The sequence below is a fragment of the Coregonus clupeaformis genome, unplaced genomic scaffold (genome assembly GCF_020615455.1).
Source record: "Coregonus clupeaformis isolate EN_2021a unplaced genomic scaffold, ASM2061545v1 scaf2206, whole genome shotgun sequence".
Lineage (NCBI taxonomy): Eukaryota > Metazoa > Chordata > Actinopteri > Salmoniformes > Salmonidae > Coregonus > Coregonus clupeaformis.
Window position 1 is genome coordinate 50175 of NW_025535660.1, and position 8269 is coordinate 58443.

Genomic DNA, 8269 nt, shown 5'->3' on the forward strand with positions numbered 1-8269 from the left:
CTTTATTAGAATGATCACACGATCAAAACAACAAAACGAAACGTGACGTCCCTGGTTACATAAACAAACCAACACGGAACAAGAAACCACAAATAATGAATGCCTAACGGCTACCTAAGTATGACTTCCAATCAGAGACAACGAGCTACAGCCGTCTCTGATTGGGAGCCACCCTGGCCAACATAGATATACAACAACTAGAACATAAACAAATGAAAACTCACACCCTGGCTCCACATACTAGAGTCCCCGGAGCCAGGGCGTGTTATGTGGGCAGCTTGTCTCTCCCTTTTCTGTTTCCCTTCCTCCTTGTTTTGTCCCCTCTTTTTCTGTTGTATCTGTATGTGTGTTTGTCCCCTTTATGTGGGTGTGTCTGGAGTGGATCAGGGGCGTGCTCAGGATCTGCCTCTCCCTGTGCAGCTGCGGGTTGTTTCCAGTGATTCCTGCCCACGCAGCTGCATCCTATTCTCTCATCAACCTGCACTACTTATTCCTGGGCATGGCTCTCCACCGGCGCCAGATCGTTGTTCTTACCAGAGCGGTAACTTGGCTCACCAGTAAAGTTATTTTGTCTTTGTCTTCAGCCTGGCTCTCCACTCTCCTTAACCTGTCGTTGTTTTGTCTTTAGTTTCGGACATATCTCCCAACCTGCCTGCCTTCCTGCCTGTCGGTCTGCCTGCCTGCCTGCCTGCCTGCCTGCCTCAGCCTCTCCTTCCTCCGGAGCCGACTAGCCCACTCTGTTCCTTTACTTCAGTTGTTTTTGGACTAAGACAATTTTAACTTTGATTAAATATTTTTGTTTCTTCCACTCCCTTTGTCGTGTTGTTTCTCTGAGTGCTGGGTTGAACCATAGCCTAACAGAACGATCTGGCCATGGACCCAACAGAGAAACAGCACGGGGCAAACAAAGACAGCTTCCAACAAGCTATCCAGGCTCAAGGAACGTTGCTAGGACAGCATGACCAGTTGATTCGGACTCTTGTGGAAGATAATCATCAACTGCTGAACCAGGTGACTCAGTTAACTACACACGTCTCTAAATTGTCTGTTATCAGTTCTCCATCTCTCTCTGACCCCCAGTTTGATGCACCCCAAGTTGTTTCCTCGGACACTAGGCAGGCTTCGTTCCGTCGGGAACCCCCCTGTCACGTCGCCTGAACCGTTCAATGGAGAATTGGACAAGTGCCGGGATTTTTGCTTCAGTGTGACTTGATTTTTCGGCAGAGACCACTGTCGTTTTCTACTGATTCATCTAAGGTACATTATGTTCTGGGGCTGTTAAGAGGGAAAGCTCTGGTTTGGGCTGAGGCTGTGTGCTCAGATCAAACTTTGACTGGATTGACTTTTGCTGATTTCTCTGCTAAATTGAAGACTGTTTTTGACCATCCTGACCATGTGGGTAATTCCTCCAAGATACTTTTTTAATTTGAGGCAGGGTTCTAACAGTGTGGCAGAGTACTCTATTGAGTTCTGGACGTTGGCAGCGGACTCCAAGTGGAACAATGTGGCACTTCAAGGAGCATTTCTAAACGGTTTGAATGAAGCCATTAAGGATGAACTGGCTGCTCGTGATGAGCCACATGATTTACATTCTCTCGTTTCCCTGTCCATCAAGCTAGACAATCGGTTGCGGGAGAGGCGTCGGGAGAGAGGCGATCGGCCACATCTAGGAGGACGAGTTCCCCAGCCTTCAACCACTCGAGTCTCGCCTCTCCGGAGTCGGCAGCTTCTTGTTCCTGATTCCATCCCGAGCACAGAGGAGGAACTCTGTGCAAGTGGGTCGAGCTCGACTACCTCCAGCAGAGCGGCAACGGCGCCTCCAGGCGGGTGAGTGCCTGTACTGTGGAGACGCCACACACATTCTGGCTACATGCCCTAAGCGGCCAAAAGACAAGGCTCGCTCGTAACGGTGGGGTCTACTTGCGAGCCCAGAGTTAGATCCTGAACCCATCATTCCCCGATTACAAGTACCTGTAACCTTACGTTTCCAGAGTCATTCCCTGCCACTCTCAGCTCTCATAGACTCAGGTGCAGAAGATAACTTTATTAGCCACCAGTTCGTTACACAAGCTCGTATCCCCATGGAGCCACTACCTACCCCCATTCGGGTCACAGCCCTTGATGGGCGCCTCCTCGCGGAGATAACTCATCAAACCACCCCCGTTTCCCTAGTGATTTCTGGCAATCATTGTGAAAGCATTCAGCTAAGAGTTATGTCTGGCTCAGCCACCTCCCTAATCCTTGGCTTCCCTGGTTGGCTCTTCACAACCCACAAATTGATTGGACACGTCACACCATTCTCAGTTGGAGCACTAACTGCCATTCCGAGTGCCTGAGGTCAGCGGTTCCCCCCACTAAGTGTAACCCAACTCCTCCCTCAGCTCCTCTTGATCTGTCATCTGTCCCCAAAGAATACCATGACTTAGCGGAGGTTTTCAGTAAGGACAAGGCTCTGTCTCTACCACCACATAGGCCTTATGATTGCCCTATTGAACTGCTTCCTGGTGCTCCCTTGCCCTCTAGTCGGTTATACAATCTGTCCCGACCGGAAAGAGAGGCAATGGAGCAGTACATTGGTGATTCTCTGGTCTCGGGCATAATCCGTCCCTCGTCGTCTCCTTTGGGTGCAGGTTTCTTTTTCGTGGAAAAGAAGGACAAGTCGTTACGCCCCTGTATCGATTTCAGGGGTTTAAACAACATAACTGTTAAAAACAAGTATCCCCTTCCACTCATCAACTCAGCTTTTGAACCTCTGCATGGCGCCACAGTGTTTTCCAAGCTCGACCTCAGGAATGCTTATCACCTTGTCCGAATCCGAAAGGGAGATGAGTGGAAAACCGCTTTCAACACTCCACTGGGACATTTTGAGTATTTGGTCATGCCCTTTGGGCTTTCAAATGCCCCTGCGGTTTTCAAGCCATGGTGAACGATGTTCTTAGGGATTTTTTGAACCGTTTTGTCTTTGTATACCTGGATGATATTCTTGTTTTTCCAAGTCACCCGAGGAGCATGAGTCACACGTCCGTCAAGTCCTTCAACGGCTCTTGGAGAACAAGCTGTACGTCAAAGCAGAGAAGTGTGAGTTCCACAAACAGTCTACATCGTTCCTTGGATTCATAATTGAGAGCGGGCAGGTGAAGGCGGACCCCGAGAAGATCCGGGCAGTGACGGAATGGCCCACACCCACCACCCGTAAGCAACTTCAACGATTTTTGGGCTTTGCTAACTTCTACCGTAGATTCATTAAGGGTTTTAGTAGAGTGGTGGCACCCCTTACAAGACTCACATCTCCTAAAGTCCCTTTTCGGTGGTCCCCTGAGGCGGAGCAGGCGGTAGGGGTTTTGAAGGAACTGTTTTCCACCTCCCCCGTGTTGATACACCCCAATACCTCTCTGCAGTTTGTTGTGGAGGTGGACGCGTCGGACTCAGGTGTGGGAGCAGTCCTCTCCCAGCGCTCCCCCACTGACCAAAAGCTTCACCCCTGTGCTTTTTTCTCCAAGAAATTGTCACCCACAGAACGGAATTACGACGTTGGAAACCGGGAACTGCTGGCGGTCAAGCTTGCACTGGAAGAATGGCGGCACTGGCTGGATGGAGCTGAACTGCCGTTTGTGGTCTGGACTGACCACAAAAACTTGGCTTACATCCAAGCCACTAAGAGACTCAACTCACGCCAAGCCAGATGGGCCCTGTTTTTTAGTAGGTTTAACTTTATTCTTACATACAGACCGGGGTCAAGAAATGTTAAACCAGATGCTTTGTCCCGCCAGTTTGCTGACCCTTCGGAGACCAGCGAGCCTGAGGCAGTCCTGCCTTCCTCATGCGTCGTGGCGGCTGTTCAGTGGGAGATCGAGTCTCTTGTGAAGACTGCACTTGCCACGGACCCGGGACCGGGTGATGGACCTCCCAACCTACTCTTTGTTCCCGAGACGGTCCGGTCTCAGGTGTTGCAGTGGATTCACACCTCCCGTTTGCTGGTCACCCTGGGATGAGACGACGTTGACGCTGCTTAGGAGACATTTTTGGTGGCCTTCAATGGAAACTGACGTTCGGGCTTTTGTGGCAGCCTGTTCAACCTGTGCTCGGGGCAAAGCCTCCCATCAGTCCCCGTCGGGGCTGCTGCTACCCCTCCCAGTTCCCAGCCGTCCCTGGTCCCACATTGCCATGGATTTTGTCACCGGCCTACCCAAGTCTGAAGGTAATGATACTATACTTACCATTGTGGACAGATTCTCTAAATCTGTCCACTATATAGCATTACCAAAATTACCGTCTGCCAGTGAGACAGCGGACCTCCTAGTCCAACATGTATTCCGTCCCCATGGAATACCTGTGGACATCGTATCTGATAGAGGCCCACAGTTTACTTCCCGTGTTTGGAAGGTTTTCTGTTCTGCTTTGGATGCTTCCGTTAGTCTGTCCTCAGGGTTTCATCCCCAGACCAACGGTCAAACAGAAAGAGCCAACCAAAACCTCGAAGCAACCCCTTCGTTGTGTGGCTGCTCAACATCCATCATCCTGGGCCAAACATCTGCCCTGGATAGAGTACGCCCACAACTCCCCTCACCGCCTCTGCCACCGGTCTTTCACCCTTCGAGGTTACCATGGGTTATCAACCCCCTCTGTTTCCTGCTCAGGAGAAGGAATTGGCTGTTCCTTCGGTTCAGGAGAACCTCCGCCGCTGCCAGAGAGTGTGGAGCGACGCTCGGGAAGCATTGCTTCGGACCACCGACAGGAACAAGACAACAGCGGATAGGAGCAGGACTCCCGCACCTGTGTTTCATCCTGGTCAAGAGGTTTGGCTGTCATCTAAGAACGTACTGTGATGTCACGAGAGGCTACACAGCTTTCAGCGGGATTGCTCAAGTAGTGCAAGGAGACCAGGTTCAATCAAAACAAGGATTTTATTAAAGGTCTTGGGAAACTAACGAAAGTATAACACAATTCTGTTCTCTTGTGGCTCTTTAAGGGTTAACAGTTCAGGGATGTCTCTTCCACATCCAAAATCATACCTCTCCCTCGCCCAAATAACTTTTCCCCAGTCTTACTGTCTTCCACGTTGCAGCTAGTGGCCAACCCAGCAAAACGTCCTTCCAAATGTCCCACACGTATTTCCACAGGTGCATATATCCAAAGGTGAGTATTTCCCAAAGGTAAGTATCTCCAAATCCTTATATTCCTCATGGAAGTGGACGTGCAGCACTCTTGTCCTCCAGAGAGCCCAGCTTGGAGACCGTGTCTCTTCCCTTCAACAAACCTTCAGCTCATCAGCTCCTCATTTGTTTCAGCTGCGTGGGGAAGATTGGCCATAGAGGGGTGGAGTTCCCGACCATACCAGCAGATGGAGCCATAGCTGTCTGGGTTTGCAGCCACCTCAGGGGATGTAACGTCCCTCCAGGACACAGCCTCTCGTGACATCACACATCCCCCTCCTCGGGACCGACGTCCTCGTCGGGTAAAGGCAGCGAAGAAGGCATCACGCCGGGAGAGGGCGTCCGCATTGCCGTGGTGCTTGCCAGCCTGCTCTCTCTTCAACTCCTCCACCTCTAGGACCAGGGACTCAGCCTCCTGTTGTCTCTCCTTGAGTTTCTTACTGAACGCATCAGCCTTGGTTTTAGCAGAGTTTAGCTTCTGTTGAGCAGCTTTCAGTTCCTTCTCTCTCTCTCTGCCTCCGCATTCTTCATCTTGTTCTCCAACACCTTGTACTTCTCCTCTGCCTTCTTCTGGACCTCCTTACTACTGCGCAGGGTCTCCTCACACTCCTCGATGGTCCTGCGCAGCCTCTCCAGCTCCTCCTGTTGCTTATGGAAGGAGCTCTGTTGGAGTTTAGCCTGGAGGATATCTAACTCTTCTGTCTTCATGTCTAACTGTTGCTTTAACAAACGATACCTCTCAGCGGTCCCCTTCAGACCAGACAGTTCTTTGTCCAGATTCTGTAGCTCCGTCTCTGTGTCGGTCTGGGCACTTGCCATCCCTATCAGAGCCCGGGCAGGAGTGAGTAACTCGGAGGATTGCACCGGAGCCTTCCCAGGATGAGTCTTGCCTCTCCGTTTCCGAGGTACTCGGGTTATCCTCTCCTGAGACTCTCTCCAGAGTGGGTAAAAGGCTGGGCAGTCTCGTCCAATTAGGACAGGAACGGGGAGGGAATCAACCACCCCCGCCGTCGTGTGTATGGTTCCCCGTGTGCTGGTCATTGTAAGTTCAGTAATGGGGTATTCTCTGGTGTCCCCATGGACACAGGAAACTGGGAGGACTTTCCCCGGGGTCAGACACGTTGGGCCCACCAAATCCTTACGCACCAGGGTGGCCCGGCTACCAGAATCCAGTAAGGCCTCCACATCATGGTGATTCACAGTTACCGGGCAGGTGGGGGGTCGATCTGGGCCGCCATCTACGACTCCCAAGAGCGAGGCAAAACGGTGTGTGGGTGCTGAGCTGGAGGACTCCGCAGTGGGCATAGGTTCATCGGCTGGTTTCCCACACTGCCAGGAGATATGTCCCATCTCCCCACACCGGTAACACTGTCGAGTTTCCCCCTCCTGGTGTACTCTTCTTGGACCCGCCTGGTTTCTGGCTCCCCCTGGAGCCGGGATAAGTCCTGACGTGGCTGGGTTCGAGACCTTGGGGTCCTTTGGACGGGTTCTTCCCATTTGTGGTGGGGCCGCCCTCCTGGGGTCTTTTCGGGAAGCATTCAGCATCTCCGCTGTGGCCTGGTACTTTTCCACAGCTTCCACGGTCAGATCAGCCGTGGTCAAGGCCTGTTGACTGATGAACCGTTTTGCCTCATAAGGCAGGGCGCGTAGGTAACGATCCACCACAACGGCCTCCACCACCGCCGCTGCTGTATTCCTCTGCGGATCCAGCCATTTCCTTGCGATTCGGACAAGTTCATGCATCTGCGCCCGAGGAGGTTGGTCTGGTTGGAAGGTCCAGCTGTGAAAGCGCTGGGCCATACCAAACTTTGTGAGTCCATATCTGCTGAGGATCTCAGACTTCAGGGCATCATAGTCAGTAACCTGGTCAGGGCCCAGGTCCCGGACAGCATTCAGCGATTCCCCGGTTAGAAAGGGGGCTAACAGACCAACCCACTGTTGCTTGGGCCAGGCTTCCCTAGTGGCCGTGGCCTCAAATGCATGCAGGTATGCCTCAATGTCATCGGTAGCTCCCATCTTAGATATAAAGTCACTTGCCTTTATTGGGCGGGTATTTTGGACCACCCTCTGTCTCTGCAACTGCAATTCCTCTGCCTTCAGAAGGTTGGCTTTCTTTTGCTCCTCCAAGAGAGCCACGTTGCTTGCATCTGGGCTTGCTGGCCAGCAACAAGGGCTTTCAATATGTCCTCCATTTCAGTCGGCGGGGAGCCTACGGCCAACTTAGAAAACTGGGTGATCAAACCTTCGGTATCCTCCTCTGACATGCACTATTAACGCTTGAGCGTGCCCGTATTCTCCACCATCTGTGATGTCACGAGAGGCTACACAGCTTTCAGCGGGATTGCTCAAGTAGTGCAAGGAGACCAGGTTCAATCAAAACAAGGATTTTATTAAAGGTCTTGGGAAACTAACGAAAGTATAACACAATTCTGTTCTCTTGTGGCTCTTTAAGGGTTAACAGTTCAGGGATGTCTCTTCCACATCCAAAATCATACCTCTCCCTCGCCCAAATAACTTTTCCCCAGTCTTACTGTCTTCCACGTTGCAGCTAGTGGCCAACCCAGCAAAACGTCCTTCCAAATGTCCCACACGTATTTCCACAGGTGCATATATCCAAAGGTGAGTATTTCCCAAAGGTAAGTATCTCCAAATCCTTATATTCCTCATGGAAGTGGACGTGCAGCACTCTTGTCCTCCAGAGAGCCCAGCTTGGAGACCGTGTCTCTTCCCTTCAACAAACCTTCAGCTCATCAGCTCCTCATTTGTTTCAGCTGCGTGGGAAGATTGGCCATAGAGGGGTGGAGTTCCCGACCATACCAGCAGATGGAGCCATAGCTGTCTGGGTTTGCAGCCACCTCAGGGGGATGTAACGTCCCTCCAGGACACAGCCTCTCGTGACATCACAGTACCTCTTCGTACCAAATCACGCAAGCTGTCTCCTCGGTACCTGGGTCCGTTTGTGGTGGAGTCCATCATTAACCCCGCTGCGGTTCGTTTGAAGTTGCCTTCAGCCATGAAGATACACCCTACTTTCCACGTCTCCCAACTGAAACCTGTGTCCTCCAGCCTTTTGTGTCCGCCGGCTGATCCACCTCCACCTGTTCGCCTCATTGACG